Source organism: Vicugna pacos, chromosome 28, assembly GCF_048564905.1.
Source record: "Vicugna pacos chromosome 28, VicPac4, whole genome shotgun sequence".
Taxonomy (NCBI): domain Eukaryota; kingdom Metazoa; phylum Chordata; class Mammalia; order Artiodactyla; family Camelidae; genus Vicugna; species Vicugna pacos.
The window spans coordinates 15,655,252-15,667,930 of NC_133014.1; the positions used below are offsets into that span (position 1 = coordinate 15,655,252).

The 12,679-nt window shown below is 43.7% G+C and overlaps 1 protein-coding gene and 1 long non-coding RNA gene across 5 annotated transcripts in view; one reads left to right on the top strand and one right to left on the bottom strand.

Moving 5' to 3' along the window:
* The window catches only part of CTNNA2 (catenin alpha 2), a 933,346-nt gene that overhangs the window by 377,416 nt on the left and 543,251 nt on the right, over positions 1-12,679 (bottom strand). The gene's annotated exons all lie outside the window — the stretch shown is intronic.
* On the top strand, positions 520-2,635 carry LOC140689962 (uncharacterized). Its single transcript, XR_012065103.1, has 2 exons — positions 520-686; positions 2,231-2,635. It is a non-coding gene; the product is annotated as an uncharacterized lncRNA (long non-coding RNA).

Consider the following 12,679-nt stretch of genomic DNA (forward strand, 5'->3'; position numbering starts at 1 on the left):
ATTCCTCCCCTGGGCAATTGAGCTAAGTGGCCCCACTCAGAAACAGTTTCTTTTAGCAAAGAGCAGTCTAAAGTACATTTTTCTACCTCTGAGAATCACGTTCTAGTCCATATGCAAACACTACTGACTGAATGTCATAAAATGAAAGACAAAACACACTTCGTTTCCTTTCTTCTTACAGAACAGTGGTCAGGAATTTTGATCTGTATTAATTTACTACTCCATGATTCTGACTAAGACCATAGGGCAAACAGTCCTTAGTTCTCTGGAATCTCACAAAACAAACAGTTTCTGCCAATGTGAGGTCACGGATACCCAGAGTTCCGTGCCTTCCTTCTTTGTCCAGCCCAAACTTTGACTCTTTGATGTGGGACCAGAGACAAGACGCCTCAGGTGATGCAGACGGCCATGGGGTTAGTCAGGCGTCTCACAACAGAGATGACAGCAATAAGTCACTGAGATGTGGAGAAACGGGGACTCTTGGCTGGTGGGACTATACATAAATAGTATAGTCTCTTTGGAACAAAGCTTGTTAGTTTCTTAAAAAGTTAAGAAAATTTTATATGACCCAGCTATTCTATTCCCAGGTATTTTCCCCACAGAAATGAAGGTTTTCAAAAACTTGTCCATTGCATCATTATTGGTAATCACCCCAGACTAAAAACAACTCAAATGTCCATCAACAGGTGAGTGGATTACAGCATATCCACATGCTGCAAGGGTACTGATCAATAAAACAGAAGAAACTGTTCATACGTGAAGCAGTATGGCTAAAACTCAAAATATTTATGCTGAGGGAAAGAAGCTAAACAGAAGAACATATATTGTCTGATGCCATTTATATAAAAATCTAGAAAATAAAGGCTAATATACAGTGACAGGAAACAGACCGGTGGTTGCCCAGGAGATGGGAGTGGGATGGGGAGGGGGAGGGTGGAGGGAGTCCAGACGCCACCAGGAAACTATAAAGCGTAATGGATATATTTATTATCCTGATGGTGGTGATAGTGTCCTGGGTGAATACCTATAAAAACTTACCCAAAGTGTGCACTTTAAATATGCGCAGTTCATTGAATGTCAATTATGCCTCAATAAAGCTGGTTTTGTACAAGATCAAGGGAAGAGCTTAGAAGAAAAAGAGAGAGACGCAGAAATGCCCCCATCGTGTCTGTGGGATGGACTCCCAGAAAGCATCTTTCCAATCACCACTGAAATGAAAGTCCAACCCAAACAACATTCTCACGTTAGAAGAAGGACACTCATAAAATAACGTTCTGTGGAAACACATTGGTCTGTTCTCTGAACAGCCCGGCTCAGTCGTGTAGGTTCACTCCCTTGTTTAGAGCCTAGTTCTGCTCCGCTCAGGGACCTATATTGGAATTATTTCTCCTTTGCACTTTCAGAACCTGTTCCCTGCTCTTTGCTGCTTGCTCTGCCTCCCTCTTCCTGGGGGTCCAGGGGGAAGCCCACGGGCCAGGCTTTAGTGGCAGCACAGTGATTCTGCTCCATCTAGTGGGATCCCTGCAGAACGAAGACACACCCCACCAGTCATCGTCCATCAAGAGGAGGGAACAGATATGGCCTGGCGAAAAGTCAGCTGGGCCCAGGCTGCTCCTTAGCTTCGATCTCCAGATCAGGGAGCCGACCCTGAATGGGAAGCACTGTCATTAGACCTGACACTGGGAGCGGGAGGGCCAGGACAGATGGAAAAGCTCCCTGCGCAGTGCCACACGGCAGGGCCACGGGGAGGCTGGCAACTTTGATTTGACTCTCATGGCACCAGAAGAAAAGCCAGCAATGCTGAGCTATTTTTAATGTTCAAAGAGCCTAGCAAAAGATTTATGACTACAAATACATAGTGTGGGAGAGATAAATTGAAGCTGGGCTCTCCCAGCTCCAACAGAGGAGTCAGTCTGCCAGGCTGGTCAATAAAGTATTTAAGCCCTGAGTGCTGTGTGGGTTGTCACAGATGAAAATTTGAAAATCTTTTATGGTGTAACAAGGTCTTTAATTATAACTCTGGGCTTTGGATCATGTGTAGGTTGTGCAAACAGCAAGAGTTATGCGGCAGAGGACATCCTTGGCTACAATAGCCTTTAAATCCAACGTGCATGAGAGAAAACACTCAGTTCTCAAGTTTGGAGTTTTGTCCCAGAATAAAAGAGCCTGATAGATTTCTACCATAAAACCATCCTGTCTCAACTGAACTTGATATTTTTCTGTCTTACAGGACATTCAGAGAATCTAATGAGCTGGCTGCAGTTTCGAGGTGATTTAGCTTTCAACCCTTTTTTCTTTTGTCATTGTATTGCTAAAACATTCTCATTCTTCCTGAAATTTAAGATGCATGATAATTCACTCACCATGGATTTCAGCTTCTGATGAATGTCTTTGGCTGGTGGTTACTAGATCAACAATTTCTCTTGGAACAAAGGAATCTTGAATAACTCCTAGGACTTGATTGGCAAAACAATTTAACTATCATCAATAGATCATGCTAGAGTAGTTTTGATTCTTGAAAAGCAACTGGCATTAATCTAGAGCAATGTTAACAGCATCTTTAGGCTCCAATTTTAGGACTCACGTCTGGTTCCAACGGCCTTATGATCAATAAACTCAGAGCATCACTAACCCAGCTTAACAGTCCTGTATTATTAAATAAATCTTACCTTATAATACACACACACACACACACACATACATATCCCTTAATGATCACACATTCCCACATGAACTTACCTGGCATCTGTATTATAAATTAATTACACCAAGGGGCTAAGACATCAGTATTGATGATGAGGAAGTAGGAAAAGTAAAATCATGAGTATAATACAGAAAAGAAATCTTTTTCCATGAGATCTCATGTTGTGTAGGGAGCAAAGAGAAATAAGAATCTGGCCATGGAATACATAAGAATATATGTTAATGGAGCGTGTGAGCCAGAGAGATCGTACAGGACCCCAGTCAAGCGATAAGTTGTGCAAGTGACATGGGAAGGAGCCGGATTAGGGTGTACACATCTGTGGGTGTGGCTGGGGGCAGGAAGGATGCGCTGTGTGAGTGGAGATCACTAGAGACAGAGGGCGGCCGGGAAGCTGCGAAGCACTGACCACATACAAGCTCTCAAGTCCAGTTTGGGTTCAAGTCATTGTGTGTATTCCCTAAGATGTCTTCAAGCCAAGGCCATTCGATGAGTTACATGGTTGATCATTACCTCAGGCAGTCTTAGTTTCCACCTTTGGATTGGACAGGGGCTTTGTTCATCCTTCTCTACTATCCCTCACTGGGATGGACCAGAAGTCAGCTCACTGAGGGTGTTCAAGAAACACTCATTGTTCGGTTCCTTCAATACCTCCTGAAAAGTATGTATGAGTACCCGTAATTGCTTTAATGTAAGAAATATATTTATACATATGTGCCCCCCCAAATATTGCACAAATTATTGTGCAAATATCCTTGCACAATAAATGAATTATTTTTCTGACAATCACCCAGTTTTTGCATAACTAAGCTGGATGGTCACCCAAGTTTCAGCTCCCAGCTGAAAGCTGCTTTCAGCATGTTGATGATTTTCCCAGTATGAGAGCATGCTTTTCAATTTACATCAAAAGTAAGATCTCATAGAAGAATTATATCCAGTACAGCCATTTGAAAGATAGCATATTAATTGCAATCTCCAAGTACATACATGGATTGAAGACATAGGAGTTACCGTATTCATCTATGCTCATATTTAAGATCATCTAATCTGGAAATACCTTAAACCCCCTCTTACTCAGATTTTTACAAAACTTAGCTTCTGTTGTGAATAAGGTCTTTTATAAAGGCTCCCAGGGACACAGCACCCATCAATCAGCATGCTGTTCCCCCTTCTGCCACTAGGGGGCCAGGACTAAGTCCTGCAATTCGTGGCTGGGGGGTGAACTCCCCCGAGTGGGTCCTGGAGATTCTGCACGTTTCTGCTGCATTCCTGCCTTGTGGCCTCAGAGGCTCGTTGCACTTTTCCTGACGACTATGTTCCTCCCCACCCCCGGCCCCGCCACCCCCACTTCCGTCTCCCCATTTCTCTTCCAGAGCTGAAGTGCTTCTTAACTCAGACGTCAGTCCCTGCACCTGGTCTGTAAGTTAAGTGGCTCGTTTTCTTAAAACCGAGCCAAGCGACTTGCCCGGAAGTCCTTATTTCTCAAGAGCCTGGGGCTCATGGGAGTCTCGGAATTTTCCCGGAGCGAATCTCCTTCTGCGGAGGCCTCCCTCCTGGCACTGCCGGCGGGGTCTCGTCTGCGTCTGCCTGCAAAGCATCTCCCATGCCTCCCCCTGTGCAGCCCTTTCCCAGCTTCGTAATGAAAAGGCACAGCGGTCTGTAACAATACCTATCAAGACTCAAGGGCTTCTAATTAACTGCTTCTGAGGCTGGTTCTTACAGCCATTAAGTTCTGGGGACACTGCACCTCCATGCCAACGCCAGCTCTTGGCCCCTGCGGAGTGGGAGCCGGCCGTGCAGGAAGTGCTCAGGCCTCTAGCAGCCCCCTCCTTGCCTGGCGTGTCGCCATCAGCTCTCGCTCTGGGGCCTCAAATGATCTTGAGCAAAGCCTACGCCCTGAGGCCACACTGTCAGGAATGTGACAGAAAAGCAGCTTGGCCCACTCTGCGGCCAAACGCACAATGCTCTGTGCACGAACCACCGAGCCACCAACTCCACACCAAAGAGCATATTTGGGGTGGGGGAGACAGGGGACTCCCCAGGCAACTTCCTTTTCTCAAAGTTTTTCAAGATTCCCAGTATCTGAGCCACACAATAATTTCATAATTGAATAAAGCATGGAGTTCTTCTCCACGGGGGTCCTGGAACAGACGCTCTATGTTTGGGATTTTGTGTTTACATAATCAGTAAGCGGCCAAACATCCACGGTTTTCTTGGTTCTCTCAGACAAGTCATAAATGTCGTCTTCACTCTGCTTCTTCATCCATCAACCCCGTCCGCATCTGGGGTCCAGGGGAGCGGAACCACTGTGGGCGAGCTGCACGTGGGAGAGGCTGCCCGCCCGCGTGACCAGGGCCGCGGCAGCGTTCATGGATAATCAGCACCGATGGCAGAACTTGGGCTCACATCCAGGGATGCAGAGAGCCATCAGCAAAGTCAAGAATCAGCTCCTGAGTGTGCTTGTGCTGCGAAGGGTAATTATCTGATAGCAGGAGTCAGTGCCTGCGAATGTCCTTGGGCGGGGGGGCAGAGCATCACAGTAGGAGACAAACGCTCCTGAACTTAGGAGTCAGACCAAACTTGGACAAGCTTCTAGGGGTTCATTTATAAAATGAAGATGATATTGTCCCCTGGATGGTACCCCATGAGGAAAAAATAACGTCAGAAGATATATTAAAAATTGATCACTCTGTGTGCAGGTAGACGTGTGACTGAAACACAATGTTGTCCACCAGAAGCTGACGCAATACTGTAAACTCACTATACTTCAATTTAAAAAAAATGGAAACAAAACCAAATTCATCGTTCAGCACCTGACCTGGCAAGCATTCAGAAAAATAGTCATGCTTATTATTTTGATAATTAATGCCCAAAAGTGTCCCTTCTTAAAAACACAGGCCTATGACAATTCACCCAGAGCTGTGAAATCCAACTAACTTGTACTGACTCGGCACCAAGAAATAATAAAGGGATCCTTAAGAGGAGGTGCGGGGTGAACGACCCGTCTTCATGTCATCCTAAAAACGGGTGATGTGTGACGTGTCACCCTGTGCATGCATGTCACATGGTATCTCCTGAAGCTGTTCCCAGCCCGGTTTAGCACCCGTGATAATATACACTCACTTCTGCAAGCCGGAATTTTCCAGGGTTGATTTTTAAATGAAATAAAGGTGAAGTGGAGTGGGGCTTGGGGCGGAGCAGGAGAAGAAATGTTCTTCAACATGGAGACGAGTCGGGAAGTGAGGCGTCCAGGGAGAGGGGTGGGGTGGGATGTGAGAAGGAAGTGGACGTGTTTTGACCACATATTTTAGTCATTTACGTGATGTCAGGTCACCTCGGTCACCAGTGTCATGTAGCATCTCTGGGCAATTTTGTCAGTCCGGGCCACTCAAACCCAGGGGAGAAAGCTGGGTGGAGAGAGACTGAAAAATAAGGCAGGAGGCAGCATGTCCGCTGTCTACCACTGTGCGCGAGGTGCACTGCATCATCCCAGGAGGACCGTTCTAACCAGAGCGTATGTGAACGGTACCCCCGTTGAGCTGGATCGGGCAGGATACACAAAATTACACACAGAGGTCCTGTAAACTGTCAGGGACACTGTGCGCCACCTGGGCCAGCAGTGTCTGCTACTACAAACACATCTGAACAGCAGCACCCCAAGCTTCCGGGCTGCCGTGGGACCTCGGACCTCCATAAGTGCTCATCGTGGGCTGCGACCTCCTCCAGCGCGTTCTATTCTAACCACGCCCTTTTCCCTTTGTCATGAAGTCATAGTTCTTCATTCATCCAATCAGGAAAGAACAACTGTAATTACTCAAAGGAGCTGTTTGGCTTTAACCTGCAATCTAGGCGTGTTCCAGGGAACACACGCTCCCACAAGCTGAAGCCACTGAAAGTGATCATAAGGATGGAATATCTCAATCCTCATCTAACGATGGATGGCAGAGGAAAAAAATCAGGTTTTTGAAGGGCTTAGTGCTGGGAATGATCAATTAAAAACCACGATAGAGAAAAAAATCATTATACAGGAAAAGGTTAATAACACATTTTCTGAATTGAGATCAAGAATGGATCGAACGTGCTCAGTATGCCTAATTATCAGAGAAATGCAAATCAAAATTACAATGAGGTATCTACAACCTCACACCAGTCAGAATGGGCATCGTTAAAAAGTCCACAAACAATAAATGCTGGAGAGGCTACGGAGAAAAAGAGAGCCCTCCTACACGTTGGTAGGAAAGCAGATTGATGCGGCCGCTGTGGAACACAGTAAGGAGTTTCCTTAAAGAAACTAAAAATAGACTTACCCTGTGATCCAGCAATCCCACTCCTGGGCATATATCCAGAGGGAACTCTAATTTGAAAAGGTACATGCACCCTAATGTTCATAGCAGCACTATTTACAACAGCCAAGACATGGAATAGCCACCTAAATGTCCATCGACAGATGACTGGATAAAGAAGCTGTGTTGTACACACACACACACACACACACACACACACACACACACACACACAATGGAATATTGCTCAGCCATAGAAAGACATGCAGCATTTGCAGCAACATGGATGGAACTGGAGATTGTCATACTAAGTGAATTAAGCCAGAAAGAGAAAGAAAAATATATGATATCATTTATATGTGGAATCTGAAAAAAAAACACAAAATAGACAAATGAACTGATTTACAAAACAGACACAGACTCACAGACATAGAAAGCAAACTTAACAGTTATCAGAGGGGAAGGGCAGAGGGAGGAAAAAATTGGGAGTTCAGGATTTGTAGATACAAACTACTACATATAAAATAGATGAACAACAAGGTCCTATTACACAGCACAGGGAAGTATATTCAATACCTTGTAATGGTCTCTTAATGTAAAAGAATATGGAAAGGAATATATTTATGTGCATAAATGAATCACTAGGCTCTACACCAGAAATTAACACAGCATTGTAAACCGACCATACTTCAATAAAAAAAAAATGATTCTTAGAATCTAATCAGTATTTTTTTTTGTTGTTAGAGCTATTACTTAAAAACAACAGGAATCCACCATCAGATAAACACTAACAGTACAGCCAAAGGAAATTGAAATTGATTCTGCCCTAGCTTGCACTGGGATCAACACATTTCATTTCTCTAGGATCCCATTGCTTTGACTCATAGCTGGATGGGATACAAAGTAACTGTTTTAATAAAATCTAATTCTGCAGGGAAAAAAATTACCATCCTAGATTTATGTCTCAGTTAGTGGGAAAGTAAGTCTGACAGGGCCATTATATGTTATTCTATATACGTAGCTGTTTTCATTGAAGTTACTCCAAGATGTTTTCCTTCCATAGCAATGGAGAATTTTTTTCCCAAAAAATTAAAAATAGGGAATTGCTGCTATAAAACATCTACATCGCAAAGGACTCATATTCTGCATTTTTCTTAAACCACTTACCATAAAACCTTCATTTTTTATCGCCAACTCAGTACTGATTTCATGATTTGCAGCTAGAAACAACCGACTTTAAAGCATCAGTCAGTCATAAATCTTAAGAAGCCTAAATTCCAAACCCCAAAGCAGTGCCCAGAGACACAAATGAGATTTCTCCCCACAAAGTGTGACTTGTGTTAGCGGCTTTGATTAAAAGGAACAAAGCTGGGCAAACGGCCTCTGCGTCCTCCTTTTCCACTGTTTAGGAAAACGTTTAAAGTTTTTTTTCAGAGCAGAAGCCATGATTAGGACGGAGCTCTGGGAGTGGACTTGTTCCAGGGAACTATATTCAATTTCTTGTGACGGGTTATACTGGGAAAAGAATCTGAAAAAAAAATTATATATATACACATGTATATGTAAAACTGAATCACTTGGCTGTGTACCTCAAACCAACACTGTAAATCAACTACACTTCAATAAAAATTAAAATTTAAAAAAGCACTGGTTTTATTATAAGGCAATTTAGATAAAAAGGAAACCTTCAATTTAAAGCCAGACAACTAGCGGTGATTGAACCTGCGTGATTAAACTCCAGGATATAAAATCCTATGACTAGCAATCCAGCAGAAGGACTGGTCTTGCACACATTTTGACCATCAATCTGAATGCACTTCAGCTGTCTGACACCACTTCCCCCTTTATTTCATCCACTCGATTGCTCGGGAGGTCTAGAAGACGTCTAGGACGAGGAGAATCAGACCCCACTAGCCCAGTGTCTGATCCGTTTCTCCCTTCTTTCATGAAATTTTTGTTGATTCAGGGGAAGAGGTCCAGATGGAAGAAAGCAAGCTGAATGCCAGGAAACTAGCCTCGCAGGAATGAGCGGCTTATGAAGGAGGGGATGCACACTCAGCCTGCATGTTCTAACAGTCGCTGGAATGGCTAATAGTCACCTTCCACTCAGCCGTTCCTGGGATATAGTGATCCCGTGAAGCGGAGCAGAGCTGTAAGCCCCAGCTGCGGGGGAGCGCAGTGAGAAAGTCCTGTCCAACCTGCAAGCTGGCCTGAGGTCCCCATACCAGCTCCACCCTACATGCCTCAATGGCAGGAGAAAGCAGATTGGAGCCCTGAGCAAAGAGCCAAAGTGTCAGCGCCTCCTACGCTGATAGGGAAGCATGTGTGCTAAACAGAACACTCTGGTGGGCAATCTAAGATCGAGCATCCCTAAAAACAATGAAACCCTAAAAAAACGAACAGTCAGTAAGGTGGGGGAGAGGAAAGAGGAGACATTATAATCAGTGATGCCTTATAATACTTACAGGCAATATGTTTTATCTTTCTTCATAAGATAATAGAACATCTTACAATTGATGTTCCTTAGATTTGATGAAATACAGCATCATTCTGTTTTTAAAACCATTAAGAGCCCTTTTCTAAAGCCCACAGAAGCTCCAGAGTTTTCCCTATCGGGCTCAGAGGTAGGAGTTAAGTTGAAGAGAGGCAAGTAGGGGTGGGGGTGGGGGCCCCAAGTAACATGTTCTGAAACAACGCTCGCATAGCAAGATCATAGTTTTAACTGAGATTTCCTTTGCGGGATCTTCATGGGAAGATTGATGCAGATCAGAGGACTTGTCTTGAAAAGTCGTCGGCAGAGCAAAAGCTGCTAGCGTTACGTACGCTGTGTGTGTTTGCGGGGTCAGGGCGTCAAGGGGCCTTCTCCTCCCCAAGAGCCCCTTCTGTGAAGGGGCTGGAAGGAGAGGTAAGGGAGGGAGGCTTGGATCTAGCAATGCCGTTATGCCTGGTCTGAAAACCTTCCAAGAAAAGACTCAGCTAAGATGGCCATGCTCTTAAGCTGCATTACAAAGGTGAGATGTGTTTATTTTTATTTTATTTTACTTTAATAAAAGGTGCAGAGGTTTTAGAAAATGCTTAAGAAAACACAGGCTTACAAAACACAGTTCAAACTCCCTAACCAGACACTGAGGGCCTTCCAGGATGCACCTCCCACCCCAGTGGTCAACCTTCTTTGACTTCTCTCCTTTCAGGATCCAAGACAACGTTCACATGTAACTTCCAGCTAACACAGTTCTTTTAACAGGCACGTGCATCTCCTCATACTTACACGTATCTAACTCACACCCATCTTTTAAAGGGCACTTTGCCCGTCTCAGTGACAGACTCTCTGATCCTCCATCCAAGATGGCCATAATCTCTGACCTTTGAAAATCAAGAGAGAATGGACATACCTCTCCAGCTCTCTTAGAGCATTTATCTACCTCGTGTTGCACTCACTTATGTACCTATTTTGTTCCTCTACTGGACGGAAATAACCTGAGACAAGGATTTTTTTTTTTTCTGACGTCTTGAAGACACCTCAGCTTGGGTGAGAGCTGGTAGAATTCTATCATGCTGGGCGTTCCTGACAGGGTGGTGCGGGAGGCCACCACAGCAGTCTCTGCGCAAAAGGGACTGGAGAGAGGCGCCTTGGAGAGAGCCCATGTGGAGGGAGGGGCTCTGGGCAGACCACCCGGTCACAGCGAGAGAGCCTTAGTCCTTGAAAGAGAGCAGTCACTCCACTCAGTGAGGGTTCAGACCCCATGAGCTTGATTCGCAGCTGTAGGGACCTGGTGGGCTTCCGGAAAAACGAACAGCAAGAGACGTTGTTGCTAACAAAGCTTTAAGGTACCAACACTGAGGTTCTCGTACGGAAAACGTGCAAACATGAAGATTCACACTACTTTCTACCTCTGATGAGAGGAGTTCACAGATGGGCTTCAGCACCTACGTGGTGAGATCCAGCATTCAGCAGCAGGAGGCCCAGGAGATGCAGCAAACATGATAGAAATCACTGGAGGCCGTGACAGTCGTGCCCAGAAACATGGGTGACGTCCCAAGGAGGGAAAAATGGCGGGTGCCATTTGAAAGCTGATTAATCTCGTGTGTGTGTGTGTGTGTGTGTGTGTGTGTGTATTTTTTATATTACTATTTATCTTAGCATCTCTAATATAATATATAATATATATAATATTACATATAATGATTAACCATATGTATACAATTTCATATATATTATATATACACCATATATATGTATGTATATATATGGTAGACCTCTTGAATGTGTGAAAAATATTTAATATGATTCCAAGAGGCTAAGAAGACAGCAGTACAGTGAAATTTTTTTCCAGGTATCAGGCATAGACTTATGCTTACTGTCTTGATGCTAGAGGAAAAGGAAAAGGAACTTATTTAAATGATCAACATTTTTGTTTTAGGGTTTTTCTCTGGGGGGATAATTAGGTATTTATCTATCTATCATCTATCTATCTATCTCTCTGTTTAGTTTAGAGGAGACACCGGGGACCGAGGCCAGGACCTCGTGCGTGCTGAGCATGCACTCTACCACTTGAGATCTACCCTCCCCTTTAAATGATGAACTTTTACAAGGTTATTTTTACAAAAAAGACTGCAGCATGTACCTTCAGCAGTCAGAACAAAGGCAAGGTATTAAAGTAATGCAGTTTTGGAGACTTTCTTTTTGTTGGTTGGCTGGTTTTTTGGTTGTTGTTGCTTTGTTTTGTTTCAACTTAATGTACTGTAATGCAAGGGATAAACATACATCTGTTATATCCTAAAAATGGAAACAAATAACATAAAATGCAAAGTAATTAAAAATGAAGTTGCACAGAGAAACCTATCTTGAAGGGGTTACATTGAGTGGAGAGAAAATAGAAGAGTTAAATGAAAACAGCACTGGTTAAGAAACCAGAGGGCTAGAAATAAGAACTAGGCTGACGGACACTTAAAAGATTAAGGCTTTGTCATGAACTTCATGCTTATTATGTAGAGATATTTTCTGTTAGTCAAACCTCTTTCTAAATCTAGGCATTAAGAATACACAACAAGTGAAGAGGAGGAAAGTACAGGCTTCGACTCTTCGATGTAACGGGCACAATCAAGGATGTGGGTGGGCTGCTGGCTGGTGAGTCTTTTTGACTCAGACTCGCATCTCAGACTTCACATGCTTAAAACAAATGTAACATAAAATAAACATTTTGATTCTTGCCCAGCTAACTTAGAGGGATTCAGTGAGGTTGAATCAAATCAATCAAATAAAAATTCCTTAAAAATTACCACCAAATACCCCAGAAATATTTTATATTAAAACATTAATAATACAGTGCCTCAAGTCCAGTAGGTGCCCAATAATTTGGCTGCATTAAATGGATACAGCTGAATCCTTTCTCTCTAGGCAGAATCGTGGGGAAATACTGGGACACTGAACAAAGTTTACTGCACAGAATTACTGGAATCAAAAACGGCATTGTAGACGATGTATTCAAAATTATACTGTCACAGAATACGAGGGCGCAGGGTGTTGTGTAAGTTCAATCTGGTTGTATTTCTTTGAGCTCCTGAGAATGGATCTCACCATCTCCACTATTAACTACTGCCGCAGCCAGATCCTATGTGCGGTATACAGAGGTGATGACACTTCAGTTGTGGATCCTTAGCATATGATCCGACATAGTATTAAATTCAAGTTTTA